The sequence below is a fragment of the Nelumbo lutea genome, chromosome 6, assembly GCF_056320005.1.
Source record: "Nelumbo lutea isolate HS-2025 chromosome 6, American lotus-T2T, whole genome shotgun sequence".
Classification (NCBI taxonomy): domain Eukaryota; kingdom Viridiplantae; phylum Streptophyta; class Magnoliopsida; order Proteales; family Nelumbonaceae; genus Nelumbo; species Nelumbo lutea.
In genome coordinates this window covers 26,416,581-26,432,662 of record NC_142689.1, presented here as the reverse complement: position 1 = coordinate 26,432,662, position 16,082 = coordinate 26,416,581, and the positions used below count along the sequence as shown (strand labels likewise).

Genomic DNA, 16,082 nt, shown 5'->3' with positions numbered 1-16,082 from the left:
ATGAAGCATCCACAGTGGAACCAAACTATCCATCAACAAAGTCCAACAATTGACAATATCACTTAGAGAGGAACCCACATGAAAAGCAAAATTTACACAAGAAAAATTATAGTATATTATACAATGTATATGACCCAGACCCCTTATATAGGTATCCCATGCTAGGGGATAGCTTATTATCTGCCTGAGTTGCTCCAAACTTAGCAATCTAAACCCATACATACCCTCACCCTCGCCCTAGCCCGGCCCGCCCTGGCGTGCGCATGAAAAGTCGATTGGTTAACTGGTTGACTGGTTCGATTAACCATCAGTTTGGTTCATTGGTTTTTTATTATTTGCAATATCATATATATATATATATATAATAGAAATATATATAAAATATTACATTTTAAATAATAACTAATATATTATATATTATAAATATATATTTATATATAATACATATTTATTAATTTATAATGTTTATAAAATATAATATATATAATATACATAAAAATACATAAAATATATATAAATATGTGTATACCGGTCGGTTCATTTAACTGTTGGTTTTCTATTATGGTTAACCGAAACCAAACCTGTACCTTCATTTTTTAAAAATATCGAACCAACCGGTTCGACTAATCGAATTTTTGGTTTTTTCTTGCTCACCCCTATCATTGCTATTGGCCGATGGAATGGAGCTGAGTTACGATATCTTAGGATAGCAACCAGAACATTAAAAATGCCGCTTGAAAGAAACAATGAAAGCTAAGCACAAACTTTGCACAAAAATGGAAAAATATGTAGAAAAGAAAACTCCAAAAAAGAGGCTTCTAGTCACCAATCAAGTTTTTAAGAACTGGACTGAACACAGAACTGTTTTGGCCATCGGTTTCTAGGTCAAATGGTCCAACCATCAGATTTGAGTGGATGACCCATTCTGGTTAAAAAATAATTAAAATAAAAATGACCAAAAACCATTGTCTAGGTCGATAGGTTGATGATTCAACCACCTGGGCTAGCAGTCAACGATTTTTAACCCAAGAACATTTTTAAGGTAGAAGGAAACCGGTTTTCGGGTCAACTGGTCTGGTCCGGTGCAATTTTCAAAACCATGTGACCAAAAAATATGTGACTATGAGATGAACCCATTCCATCTGGCCAATGTGTTTGAAAGAGCAGCCTAAACCGAAAATAATATTTTGAGCGTAGAAACCCCATTCCATCTGTTTTGAGCAGCCTAAACCAAAAAATATGTGACTATGAGATGAACCCATTCCATCTGTTTTGGCTCAAAACCCAAAACAGATGGGATATGAGGCCCTTTGTGTGGGTCCCACAACTTGCCACTTGTTACATATTTTGAGCGTAGAAACCCAAGTTCATTTTCGTGCATGGCTAAAACCAAGAATCACATCCTTGGATTTATTGTCGTGGTAGTGGTACCACCAATATGTCACTACATCTAATTGAAGGTTGGGACATCAATTCATCAAAAGCTTTGATTTTGTTGTTGAGTGCAGCCCTACAACACTCTCGTGGCAAAAGTGATGTGTAGAAACCCACCATCATATATGGCTCGAATGGACGCTTATGTTGTTTAGGCTCTTTCAACTTTATTTATGTCCCTTCCTTCCCCCTTCAAACGATATCACATTACATGTGAGGCGAGATCAACAAGGCCAAGGGCAATAATAATGAAGATGGTTTGGAGATACAACAAATAAATAGATTTATCCCTCGCCATGCTTCACGAATTTTTTATAAATTTATGTTGAAATTTAATATTACTAGAGATTAAATTTCACGGGCTTGATTGATTAATTACATAGATTGACTATACTTTTTATCACCATTCAACAGAGGTCAATAATATTAATAGGTTATCCATTTTGGTTGATCAAGACATGCTGATCAATGATATTTACTAAGAAGTAAGAACAAAGAACTCAATGTCCAAAATGATAGATCTATAAAAATAACATGTTCAATACTTTTTTTTTTTTTAACCTTGACACAGTTTAATGGAAAGATTTGAACCCTACACACAAAAAAGGGAAGAGAGAGAGATCATGTCTTCTAGCCTACCTGCGTAGATCTATATATAAAGATTTCTAACCTTACCTTGATACTACATGTGTAGATCTATAAAGAGGGAATAAAGATTTAAACCCTACATGCATAGATTTATAAAACCTTTACCTTGATAGTACCGGTAACAATGGCTTTTAGCTAGTGAATGACCATGTCTTACCACCTGTGAATAAATATTTAAACCCTACATGGTTGTATTTGTACTGTATATATTTGTATTTGTAGTTTTGTATTCCTTCCAAACTCAGCCTAAATAACTTTGAAATGGATTATATAAGGGTGTCATAATGCATCATATACTTAATTTTTTTGGTGTAATTTTGTATCCATCCAATACCATATTCAGTCATGTACTTGTCATATCTGGTTTGTAGGCACTTTAAATATTTCACATGGAATTGCAGCAAGAGTGAACGAGTAAAAACTTAGGCCGTGTTTGACAAATCTTTTGATGGTGTCTTCTAGGCTTCTTAAAGCCTAAAAACCCAATTTTTGAGCTTTTTTCGTTTGGCAAAATAAGACAAGAAGCTGAGAAGATGGGCCACCCAAAAAGCTTGTGCGTGCCCGAAAATCCCCAAAATTGAGAAGCTCCAACTCGAGCAATAGGAGTTCTTCGAAGAAAACCCTCATTCCTCAACGTGCATGCTTCTCTTCAACGTAGGTATTTTCCTCTTCCTTCTTCTTCTTTTGCTTTCTTTTTCTTCTTCTTCTTCTACTTCACCATAACCCATCCGTTTTTCATTTACAAGGACCTACAAACAATATTGTTCTGTTCTCAGGTAAAACCCATCTGCTTTCTTTCTTTTAATTGAAGTTTTTGTTGTTTGCTTTCCCCTATTTATTGATTTAATATCTAAGAACTTCAATTTGTTTATACTATTAATCTTTTCTTTGGTATATCTAAAATTTTTTGATCTTCTAATGTTTGCTCTGCTACTAAACTTCAATTCCTTTCTTTCATTTTTCAAATTTCATTTTAATTTAACTAGTGTTTAATTATCTTTCCATCAATTACATACCTTTTAAGTTTGATTTAACTAGTCATTGTTCAGCTTTGCAACCAGTCGTTGATCCAAATCCAACAATAGGTACCCACCTTCCAAGGTTTGCTTCTTTGGACAGGTCCGAAAGGCTATCGAACCAGACTACATTACCAATCATGAGTGAAAGAAGAAATGGTCAACCACGAATTGAGACATTATTTTTGGGCGAAACCGATGCCTTCATCACCACATATTTAGAAACTATATATTTTGGACCCATTCAAACACCACATCACCACTAATTGCACATATAAATAAGTCGTCTCCTCTCTAACGTCTATTGTAATACTAAGTAAGTAACTAAGAATTCAAAGTAAAAGAAGAGAGAAAGCGATGGCAAACAAGATTGTGGCAGTGTTGGTGGTATGCATGGTTCTTTTTGCTGCGGTGCAATTCTCCGAGGCAGCAGATGAAGGTGCTGATCCTAAGTTCGTAGAATGTCTCTACAAGTGCGGGGACGATTGCAAGGGTGGGGAGGAAAAATCTGCCTGTGACGCCAAGTGCGACCAGGAGTGCAAGGATAAGGTCAAACTTGGTAAGACACACGCACACACAGTTTCCTTTCTTTCTTTTCTTTTTAAGGTGATCAATCGAACAGAACAGATGCAAATTATGGACTCTTTGCCAATGCTAACAGCCCATCTGTTTTGTTTTGAAAGCAGTAGTTGTATGAACACGGATTTGGGAATATCTCCTATCTGAAATTAATTCTTGAAGATAGAGATGTTTCATTCCATTATAATGTTTGTCTGGCCCATGCATGTACTATATTCATATGGCTTTTGCTTTCAGGAGATCCCTGTCAAATACGTTAGACCCACTTGGTGGATTTCCTGTCAATGGGTTCGGTCTATGCATATGCATGATCCCATATATAGAGAACTACTGAACCCACCAAACCGATTATATATATAGTTTCTCGTTTTGTGGTTTACTGGTGTCCCAACTCCCAATTTACAATTGGGTGATGAGGACGAATTCTTTCTGTAATTTTTGTTGGGATGCCATATATAGCCCACCTCAGGCCACCAAGATAGTTAACGTTGGGGCTTCAATATTCATCACATTGCAATTAACTGCATCAACTAATACTCAATTTATTTTTGATTTTTGATGATGATTTTGTTTTAATTTCTTTCTTCCATCATCCGTGCAGGTTAATACCTGAGCAGTAGCGGACAATAAAGCTTAAGTCATGGACAACAACCACGTACCTTGAACGAGTGCAGAGAGATTAACCAATAAAGCAACAACAGTAGAGCTAGAGGAAGTTCCTTACATATGTTTCTCATTCCCATGTCGTAAATGGTGCTATATATAGCTTTCAGACCACTGCATGTTCTAAGGGTGTAATAGTTTCTTCCTACCTACAATGAAATAATGGTTTTCTTTATTAGTCTCACCTCCAACAACACTACTTAAAGACCTCTAATTTCTCTTATAATTAACAAATTCTTCTCATCAATACAATATATAGCAATGTTAATTAGTTTGTTATTCCTCTACCTAGCTGGGGCTATCTATCTATGGCTTGTGTCTACCCAACCTAACCAAATTAAACCTGCCCAATCAATTATTTGTTATTCCAGACGGTTTAAAATTCCTGATTATATAATGATCATTAATATAAAAAAGGTTTACTGGTTTTCTTGTAAAATTTTATTATATTTCTTCTCCAATAGGTAAATTTCATAAACAATATATAAAATATTAATTTTGGTAAAAAAAAACGCTTGATTTATCAACTTATAAATAGTTTACTATTTTACTCTCATTTTCATTTAGTTTATATTACCAAATTAAAAAAAATAAAGTTTTAAGCTGCTATTAGGATAGATAATTTATAGATGCCAAGTATGGTCATATATACCTGATTCTCCCCATTAATAATTAAAACAGTTCTGACTCTATCTTATAAGAACCAATTAATAATTGATTTGCGACGGGAACACCCAGTTCCAAACCAGAACTGAACCATTAAGAGCCCTAGTCTCTAACAGGGAGAGGAAAAGAAATTTTGTATGACGTATCGTAGAACATACAAATAGTTCAGGGCAATGGTTTGGCATAGATATATAGGCTGAGCTCACAACCCTACTTACTATTTGAGCAAGTTAATATTCGTTAAGTCAAGCTGCAAATCCATGGGAAATATCTAATAAGTTCCCACTAACCAGATATGGAAACGACATTACTGGATATAATATATATTTTTTTTGGGAACAAGCCCGAAGGTAAATTAAAATTCCATTCACCAATTCTTGGTTAAACAATAGAAAAGAAAATCTGGAATACATGACCATGTATTCTTTTTTCAATAAGAAATCCTTATTCTTTTTTCAGATTTATGAGGGGACCAGTGAAAGTTTTTCTCAAGTGGGTAAATAATTTTTCCATATGGGGGAAAGTTATCAAAACTTGAATGGGACAAAAATGTCCTTTTTTAATAATGAATTTTTTATGGATAAAATGGTCATTATTTTATTTACCTAGAAAATGAAAGAATATGGATAAGTAATTTATCGAGAAGTGAATTAAACTTATGCAGTAAAAAATACTACTATATGAAGCCTCTAAGAACCAAACTATCCATCAACAAAGTCCAACGATTGATAATATCACTTGAGAGAGAAGCCCACATGAAAAGCAAAATTTACACAAGAAAAATTACAGTATATTATACAATGTATATGACCCAGGCCCCTTATATAGGTATCCCACACTAGGGGATAGCTTATTATCTGCCTGAGTTTCTCCAAACTTAGCAATCTAAACCCATTTCAAAGTTGCTGGAAAATAATAAAGAAGGAAAATGAAACTTATCAGAAATCGATTTTCAAACCGTGAACTTGTAGGAGTGTGGTGTTGCAGAACTGCGGAACTGGGAGAATGATGGCTGAGTCGTGCCACTTGGTCACTCTCCTTAAAATCGTATTTGCCCCTATGGTGTAGTTGGGTGATCGCAAATCAATTGCCAAGATAAAACAACCCACAGGCCAATGGTAGGCGTGCACTCGCTTACTAGATCTCAACGAATCACAAAGAAATGATGCTCAGATTTGCAAAGAAGACTGAGAAGAAGAAAGTCGAAAATGTTGGTGTGTAAATTGGGTCGACCAACACTCCTTTTATAGAGTGTTCTTAGACACAGAAAGTAAAGAGACATGAACCTATTTGAAAACACATAGAAAGGAGAGAGTCACAAATAGGAAAAGAAGTTCGTTCAAAAAGTAAATTTGAATTTTAAAGTCAAACGATTAAATCGGTAAAAACAAAAAACTGATTCGATGCATCACGCACACATACATACCCTCGCCCTTAACCTAGCCCAACCCGCCCTAGCGTGCACATGAAAAGCACCCCCAACCATCCCTCACATGTATGGATAACCCATAGAAAGAGCAAAACTATAGATATAATCTACCTCCACTCCTTTCCCAAGCAATGTGGGACAATGAGTTTTCCTATGCACTTCAAGAGGAAAAAAAAAAAAACAAAACTAAAAAGCAAGAGAGGAAGGAGAGAGATTTTTGAAATTTTAAATCTCCCTCCAACAAAAGTCATTTAATGATCTATGTTCACTTTCATTTGCTTCATTAACTAATCTAAGGCTGTTCATAAAATGGAAAATTTTAAAATTTTTTAGACTGAAATATTTGAGATATACTATTGCCCAATGAAAAATTTATTATCTTTTAATTTTCATAAATATTAAAATAAATTAAAAAGGTGGAAAAAAAGTTCCCAAATCACCACGTAGGCCCTGGTTTGCGTAGAAACAGAAATGTGTTCGACCAACTTAGTTAAACTATATTGTATTACTTGGATTGCTATATGAAATAGAAACGGTGGAAATAAATTGTGTTTGACTGCTTTATTAATAAAAGTAGTTCATTAAAAAATTATAATCTCATTGATTAGGGGTGCTCACAGTTAACCAAACTGTGGACTTATTTATGAAACTGAACTGGGGTTATTGGTTTTTGGAAAACCGGGAACCAAAATGAACCAAAGTTGACCGGTTAACCGGTTGATTGGTTCGATTAACCATCAGTTTGGTTCATCAGTTTTTTATTATTTGCAATATTTTATACACATATATATATATATATAATAAAACATTAGAAATATATATATAATATTACATTTTAAATAATAAATAATATATTATATATTATAAATATATATTTATATATAATACATATTTATTAATTTATAATGTATAGAAAATATAATATATATAATATACATAAAAATACATAAAATATATATAAATATATGTATACCGGTCGGTTTGTTTAACTATTGGTTTTCTGTTATGGTTAACCGAAACCAAACTTGTACCTTTGATTTTTTAAAATATCAAACCAACAGGTTTGATTAATCGAATTTTCAGTTTTTTGTTGCTCACTCCTATCATTGCTATTGGCCGATGGAATGGAGCTGAGCTATGATATCATAGGATAGCAACCAGAAGATTAAAAATTCCACTCGAAAAAAACAATGAAAGCTAATTACAAACTTTGCACAAAAATTGAAAAATATGCAGAAAAGAAAACTCCAAAAAAGAGGCTTCTAGTCACCAATCAAGTTTTCAAAAACTGGAGTGAACACAGAACTGTTTTGGCCATCGGTTTCTAGGTCAAATGGTCCAACCATCAGATTTGAATGGATGACCCATTCTGATTAAAAATAATTAAAATAAAAATGACCAAAAACCATTATCTAGGTCGAAAAGTCGATGATTCAACCACCTGGGCTTGCACAAATTTGTAGACCCAAAACCTCTCCCTTAATGTAAAAGATAGCTTATACAATCACATAGGATAAAAACCGATTCGATCAAACTTAAAACCAGTTATACTATTTAAATGTTAACCAAAATTTTAAATTTTGGTAATATAGAGTTAATAAAATTGGTAGAAAATTTCTTAATTATTTATATGATAGAATGTTGAACACCATTATGTATGTATTTATCAGCTTTGACACTTTAAACTTTTGGTATGATAAATATTATAAGTAAATGTAGGAAATGCTATAGAGAACTAACATAATAAACTGTTTTGGGTATGAACCGCTTTTGGGGTGTGGGAATCAGAACCTAACCAATTACCACTTCTGGTATAAACATGGAACCAGAACCTTTGTAATTGGCTTGGTCTACTCAGGCCCGTCAAGTAGACCCAAATCGTTGATAGCCCTTTGAAGAATACAATGGATGGGAGGGCTAAGGCTGCAGCAAGGTTGGTATCTCTTTCTCTTCTCCTTCGTGATCTACTGCCCTAGGTAATACCCTTCCTACCCATACTCAATGTTCAATCTTTTCCTATGGTTGCATATCATTCTATCGTGTGATTTTGATTTTGGACACGCACCGATGAATAAATATCTCTAAACAAATTTCAACATTGTCATTGCAGGCGCATTCTTAGCAGCTCGAACCGCGTACTGTGGTTTTAGCAACGACTGTGATTGTGTAAGTCGTTGTTGCTTTTATATGCTAACACATTTTTCAAGGCTGCCATTTCTTTATTGTCATTGCGGGCCTTGTAATTTTGCTTTCTCTTCTAAATTCATCTGTACATCTTCAAGTATTGGCACTTTTACTATATAGCATTGAGCAGAGAGGATTCAGGCATTTGATTCGGAGCTGTTGCGAACCATGGCCTCACATACGTTGGAGCCCGGAATGAGCCACCATAACCTCTTTCCTTAGTATTCACTTCATGGACTTTTTCTTCTCCACCCATAACCTAGGGATCTACTGCCCTAGGTAAGACACTTCCCACCCATACTCAATGTTCAATCTTTTGCTATGGTTGCATATGATTCTGTAGTGCGGTTTTGATTTTGGACATGCATCGATGAATAAATATCTCTAAACCAATTTCAACCTTGTCATTGTAGGCGCATTCTTAGGAGCTCGCATTGCATACTATGGTTTTAGCAACAACTGCGATTGTGTAAGCTGCCGTTGCTTTTATATGCTAACACATTTTTTAAGGCTGCCATTTCTTTATTGTCGTTGCAGGCCTTGTAATTTTGCTTTCTCTTCTAAACTCATCTGTACATCTTCAGTTTTTGGCACTTTTGTTATATTGCATTGATCGAAGATGATTTGGGCGTTCGATTCGGAGTTGTTGCAAGCCATGGCCTCACATACGCTGGAGCCCAGAATGAGCAACCATTACACCTTTCCTTTGTATTCACTTATTGGACTTTTTTCCCCACCCATTTTTAATTGGATATTATTGACAGGTTATTGTCATGGGCACGCAAATGGAACTCGGACGTGATAACGGACTAGGAAGTGGCACAGGTATATCCACGTTGTAGTGTGCCTACAATCAAAGCATTTATCAGTCTAGGAGACAATATTTTCGGGTTGCGGTGGTGGCCATAACTTCCTCGGTCCTTATGTGTTCAAGCACCAAGAATGATGGAATTGCGTGGAGTGCTGCGCAACCTCTTAAGGCATTACTGCAAAAAAGCCAATGTGCTCTTCGCTGTAAGAATCTCACTTCCCCGCTACATTTGGTGTTGTCTTGTGGTTGTGGGTTTGTAATTCGCTTGTGTTGTATGTGCAGTTTAGGATTGTTCGAGGTCCTGCTACTTTGGGGAAGGACTTGTTGACTCATAAGACTTACCATTCCTTCCACCTTTGATAACGATGTGAGTATATGACACACTAATGTTCAATGAACTTTCATTTTCGTTTTGTTCCATTGGATCAGTGATTGACTGTTTCTCATCTCATTGCGCTTTATGTGTTGGCAAAATGGAAGTTGGCTACCAATGGAGACAGGGTTGTCAACGGGTGGGGTTCGTGTCCAACCCAGGTAAAAGCACTCCCGAACTGATCCTTTACCGGGACAAACTTGTAGTGCCAAAACCATCACTCTTAATGTAAAAGTTTGCTTATTCTATCAATTAGGATAAAAACCGAACCGATTAAACTGAAAACCAGTTTTAATATTGAAACGTTAACCAAAAATTTAAATTTTGGTATATTGTTAATATGATAGAATGCTGAAAACCATTATCTATGTATTTTTCACCTTTGACACTTTAAAATTATGCTATGATAAATATTATAAGAAAATGTAGGAAATGCAATAGAGAACTAACATAATAAACGGTTTTGGGGTGTGGGAATCAGAACCGAACCAATTACCAATTCTGGTATAAACATGGAACCAGAACCATTGTAATTGGATTGGTCTACTCAGGCCCGTCAAGCAGACCCAAATCGTTGACAGCCCTTTGAAGAATACAATGGATGGGAGGGCTAAGGCCGTACAAGGTTGGTATCTCTTTCTCTTCTTTTTTGGGATCTGCTGCCCTAGGTAAGACACTTCCCACCCATACTCAATGTTCAATCTTTTGCTATGATTGCATATGATTCTGTAGTGCGGCTTTGATTTTGGACATGCATTGATGAATAAATATATCTAAACCAATTTCAACCTTGTCATTGTAGGCACATTCTTAGAAGCTTGCATCACATACTGTGGTTTTCGCGATGACTGCAATTGTGTAAGCCACCATTGCTTTTATATGCTAACACATATTTTAAGGCCGCCATTTCTTTATTGTTGTTGCAGGCCTTGTAATTTTGCTTAATCTTCTAGACTCATCTGTACATCTTCAGTTTTTGGCACTTCTACTATATTGCATTGATCGGAGATGATTCGGGCGTTCGATCCGGAGTTGTTGTGAGCCATGGCCTCACACACGTTGGAGTCCAGAATGAGCCACCATAACCTATTTCCTTTGTTTTCACTTCTTGGACTTTTTTTCCCCACTCATTTCTGATTGGATATTATTGACAGATTATTGTCATTGGCACGCAAATAGTACTCAGTTGACCTCTCCCTAGACCTTTACCACAGCCGTAGGTATGTTTTAGATGGGTTGAGAGAACGAGTAATAATGACTTGGGCAAATAGTAAGTGGGGTTGTGGCCTCGACTTATCCAAGTCAAACCATTGCCCTCAATTATTTGTATGTTTTATGATACATTAATTATACAAAAATCAATGTGCCTAAACTGATACGTTAATCCAAATGGAGATAGGAAGTGTAGATTGAGCTGCTAGAGAGAAGAGAGTACCCTTGCCCCCATGGCTAAGAAGTTTCGAGAAAATCAAATATGCTTTAGATGGGATTGAATAGAACACAATAATTATGAATTTCGAGATAATCAGGTATGACCCGGCCGCTAATACTTGGCATCTATAATTATCTATCCTAATAGCAGCATAAAACTACATATTTTTTTTTTATTTATTTGGTAATATAACCTAAATGAAAATGAGAGTAAAATAGTAAACTATTTATAAGTTGATAAATCAAGCGTTTTTTTTACCAAAATTGATATTTTATATATTGTTTATGAAATTTACCTATTGGAGAAGAAATATAATAAAATTTTACAAGAAAACCAATAAACCTTTTTATATTAATGATCATTATATAATCAGGAATTTTAAACCGTCTGGAATAACAAATAATTGATTGGGCAGGTTTAATTTGGTTAGGTTGGGTAGACACAAGCCATAGATAGATAGCCCCAGCTAGGTAGAGGAATAACAAACTAATTAACATTGCTATATATTGTATTGATGAGAAGAATTTGTTAATTATAAGAGAAATTAGAGGTCTTTAAGTAGTGTTGTTGGAGGTGAGACTAATAAAGAAAACCATTATTTCATTGTAGGTAGGAAGAAACTATTACACCCTTAGAACATGCAGTGGTCTGAAAGCTATATATAGCACCATTTACGACATGGGAATGAGAAACATATGTAAGGAACTTCCTCTAGCTCTACTGTTGTTGCTTTATTGGTTAATCTCTCTGCACTCGTTCAAGGTACGTGGTTGTTGTCCATGACTTAAGCTTTATTGTCCGCTACTGCTCAGGTATTAACCTGCACGGATGATGGAAGAAAGAAATTAAAACAAAATCATCATCAAAAATCAAAAATAAATTGAGTATTAGTTGATGCAGTTAATTGCAATGTGATGAATATTGAAGCCCCAACGTTAACTATCTTGGTGGCCTGAGGTGGGCTATATATGGCATCCCAACAAAAATTACAGAAAGAATTCGTCCTCATCACCCAATTGTAAATTGGGAGTTGGGACACCAGTAAACCACAAAACGAGAAACTATATATATAATCGGTTTGGTGGGTTCAGTAGTTCTCTATATATGGGATCATGCATATGCATAGACCGAACCCATTGACAGGAAATCCACCAAGTGGGTCTAACGTATTTGACAGGGATCTCCTGAAAGCAAAAGCCATATGAATATAGTACATGCATGGGCCAGACAAACATTATAATGGAATGAAACATCTCTATCTTCAAGAATTAATTTCAGATAGGAGATATTCCCAAATCCGTGTTCATACAACTACTGCTTTCAAAACAAAACAGATGGGCTGTTAGCATTGGCAAAGAGTCCATAATTTGCATCTGTTCTGTTCGATTGATCACCTTAAAAAGAAAAGAAAGAAAGGAAACTGTGTGTGCGTGTGTCTTACCAAGTTTGACCTTATCCTTGCACTCCTGGTCGCACTTGGCGTCACAGGCAGATTTTTCCTCCCCACCCTTGCAATCGTCCCCGCACTTGTAGAGACATTCTACGAACTTAGGATCAGCACCTTCATCTGCTGCCTCGGAGAATTGCACCGCAGCAAAAAGAACCATGCATACCACCAACACTGCCACAATCTTGTTTGCCATCGCTTTCTCTCTTCTTTTACTTTGAATTCTTAGTTACTTACTTAGTATTACAATAGACGTTAGAGAGGAGACGACTTATTTATATGTGCAATTAGTGGTGATGTGGTGTTTGAATGGGTCCAAAATATATAGTTTCTAAATATGTGGTGATGAAGGCATCGGTTTCGCCCAAAAATAATGTCTCAATTCGTGGTTGACCATTTCTTCTTTCACTCATGATTGGTAATGTAGTCTGGTTCGATAGCCTTTCGGACCTGTCCAAAGAAGCAAACCTTGGAAGGTGGGTACCTATTGTTGGATTTGGATCAACGACTGGTTGCAAAGCTGAACAATGACTAGTTAAATCAAACTTAAAAGGTATGTAATTGATGGAAAGATAATTAAACACTAGTTAAATTAAAATGAAATTTGAAAAATGAAAGAAAGGAATTGAAGTTTAGTAGCAGAGCAAACATTAGAAGATCAAAAAATTTTAGATATACCAAAGAAAAGATTAATAGTATAAACAAATTGAAGTTCTTAGATATTAAATCAATAAATAGGGGAAAGCAAACAACAAAAACTTCAATTAAAAGAAAGAAAGCAGATGGGTTTTACCTGAGAACAGAACAATATTGTTTGTAGGTCCTTGTAAATGAAAAACGGATGGGTTATGGTGAAGTAGAAGAAGAAGAAGAAAAAGAAAGCAAAAGAAGAAGAAGGAAGAGGAAAATACCTACGTTGAAGAGAAGCATGCACGTTGAGGAATGAGGGTTTTCTTCGAAGAACTCCTATTGCTCGAGTTGGAGCTTCTCAATTTTGGGGATTTTCGGGCACGCACAAGCTTTTTGGGTGGCCCATCTTCTCAGCTTCTTGTCTTATTTTGCCAAACGAAAAAAGCTCAAAAATTGGGTTTTTAGGCTTTAAGAAGCCTAGAAGACACCATCAAAAGATTTGTCAAACACGGCCTAAGTTTTTACTCGTTCACTCTTGCTGCAATTCCATGTGAAATATTTAAAGTGCCTACAAACCAGATATGACAAGTACATGACTGAATATGGTATTGGATGGATACAAAATTACACCAAAAAAATTAAGTATATGATGCATTATGACACCCTTATATAATCCATTTCAAAGTTATTTAGGCTGAGTTTGGAAGGAATACAAAACTACAAATACAAATATATACAGTACAAATACAACCATGTAGGGTTTAAATATTTATTCACAGGTGGTAAGACATGGTCATTCACTAGCTAAAAGCCATTGTTACCGGTACTATCAAGGTAAAGGTTTTATAAATCTATGCATGTAGGGTTTAAATCTTTATTCCCTCTTTATAGATCTACACATGTAGTATCAAGGTAAGGTTAGAAATCTTTATATATAGATCTACGCAGGTAGGCTAGAAGACATGATCTCTCTCTCTTCCCTTTTTTGTGTGTAGGGTTCAAATCTTTCCATTAAACTGTGTCAAGGTTAAAAAAAAAAAAAGTATTGAACATGTTATTTTTATAGATCTATCATTTTGGACATTGAGTTCTTTGTTCTTACTTCTTAGTAAATATCATTGATCAGCATGTCTTGATCAACCAAAATGGATAACCTATTAATATTATTGACCTCTGTTGAATGGTGATAAAAAGTATAGTCAATCTATGTAATTAATCAATCAAGCCCGTGAAATTTAATCTCTAGTAATATTAAATTTCAACATAAATTTATAAAAAATTCGTGAAGCATGGCGAGGGATAAATCTATTTATTTGTTGTATCTCCAAACCATCTTCATTATTATTGCCCTTGGCCTTGTTGATCTCGCCTCACATGTAATGTGATATCGTTTGAAGGGGGAAGGAAGGGACATAAATAAAGTTGAAAGAGCCTAAACAACATAAGCGTCCATTCGAGCCATATATGATGGTGGGTTTCTACACATCACTTTTGCCACGAGAGTGTTGTAGGGCTGCACTCAACAACAAAATCAAAGCTTTTGATGAATTGATGTCCCAACCTTCAATTAGATGTAGTGACATATTGGTGGTACCACTACCACGACAATAAATCCAAGGATGTGATTCTTGGTTTTAGCCATGCACGAAAATGAACTTGGGTTTCTACGCTCAAAATATGTAACAAGTGGCAAGTTGTGGGACCCACACAAAGGGCCTCATATCCCATCTGTTTTGGGTTTTGAGCCAAAACAGATGGAATGGGTTCATCTCATAGTCACATATTTTTTGGTTTAGGCTGCTCAAAACAGATGGAATGGGGTTTCTACGCTCAAAATATTATTTTCGGTTTAGGCTGCTCTTTCAAACACATTGGCCAGATGGAATGGGTTCATCTCATAGTCACATATTTTTTGGTCACATGGTTTTGAAAATTGCACCGGACCAGACCAGTTGACCCGAAAACCGGTTTCCTTCTACCTTAAAAATGTTCTTGGGTTAAAAATCGTTGACTGCTAGCCCAGGTGGTTGAATCATCAACCTATCGACCTAGACAATGGTTTTTGGTCATTTTTATTTTAATTATTTTTTAACCAGAATGGGTCATCCACTCAAATCTGATGGTTGGACCATTTGACCTAGAAACCGATGGCCAAAACAGTTCTGTGTTCAGTCCAGTTCTTAAAAACTTGATTGGTGACTAGAAGCCTCTTTTTTGGAGTTTTCTTTTCTACATATTTTTCCATTTTTGTGCAAAGTTTGTGCTTAGCTTTCATTGTTTCTTTCAAGCGGCATTTTTAATGTTCTGGTTGCTATCCTAAGATATCGTAACTCAGCTCCATTCCATCGGCCAATAGCAATGATAGGGGTGAGCAAGAAAAAACCAAAAATTCGATTAGTCGAACCGGTTGGTTCGATATTTTTAAAAAATGAAGGTACAGGTTTGGTTTCGGTTAACCATAATAGAAAACCAACAGTTAAATGAACCGACCGGTATACACATATTTATATATATTTTATGTATTTTTATGTATATTATATATATTATATTTTCTAAACATTATAAATTAATAAATATGTATTATATATAAATATATATTTATAATATATAATATATTAGTTATTATTTAAAATGTAATATTTTATATATATTTCTATTATATATATATATATATATGATATTGCAAATAATAAAAAACCAATGAACCAAACTGATGGTTAATCGAACCAGTCAACCAGTTAACCAATCGACTTTTCATGCGCACGCCAGG

The 16,082-nt window shown here is 35.2% G+C and overlaps 2 long non-coding RNA genes across 18 annotated transcripts; one reads left to right on the top strand and one right to left on the bottom strand.

The window, feature by feature from the left end:
- The first annotated feature begins 2,208 nt into the window (after positions 1–2,208).
- On the top strand, positions 2,209–4,518 carry LOC148848079 (uncharacterized). Of its 9 annotated transcripts, none has more exons than XR_016100540.1 (4): positions 2,382–2,736; positions 2,829–2,858; positions 3,202–3,657; positions 4,279–4,518. It is a non-coding gene; the product is annotated as an uncharacterized LOC148848079 (long non-coding RNA). The 9 variants fall into 9 exon arrangements; XR_016100542.1 differs by having other exon boundaries at positions 2,391–2,740; positions 3,132–3,657; XR_016100538.1 differs by having other exon boundaries at positions 2,394–2,740.
- Positions 4,519–11,815: 7,297 nt separating this feature from the next.
- LOC148848078 (uncharacterized) lies at positions 11,816–14,171 on the bottom strand. 9 transcript variants are annotated; one of them, XR_016100529.1, is made up of 4 exons: positions 13,594–14,171; positions 13,476–13,505; positions 12,677–13,132; positions 11,816–12,055 (listed from the first exon to the last, which is right to left on the bottom strand). It is a non-coding gene; the product is annotated as an uncharacterized LOC148848078 (long non-coding RNA). The 9 variants fall into 9 exon arrangements; XR_016100531.1 differs by having other exon boundaries at positions 13,598–14,171; XR_016100535.1 differs by having other exon boundaries at positions 12,677–13,166; positions 13,598–13,949.
- Between the last annotated feature and the right edge of the window lie 1,911 nt (positions 14,172–16,082).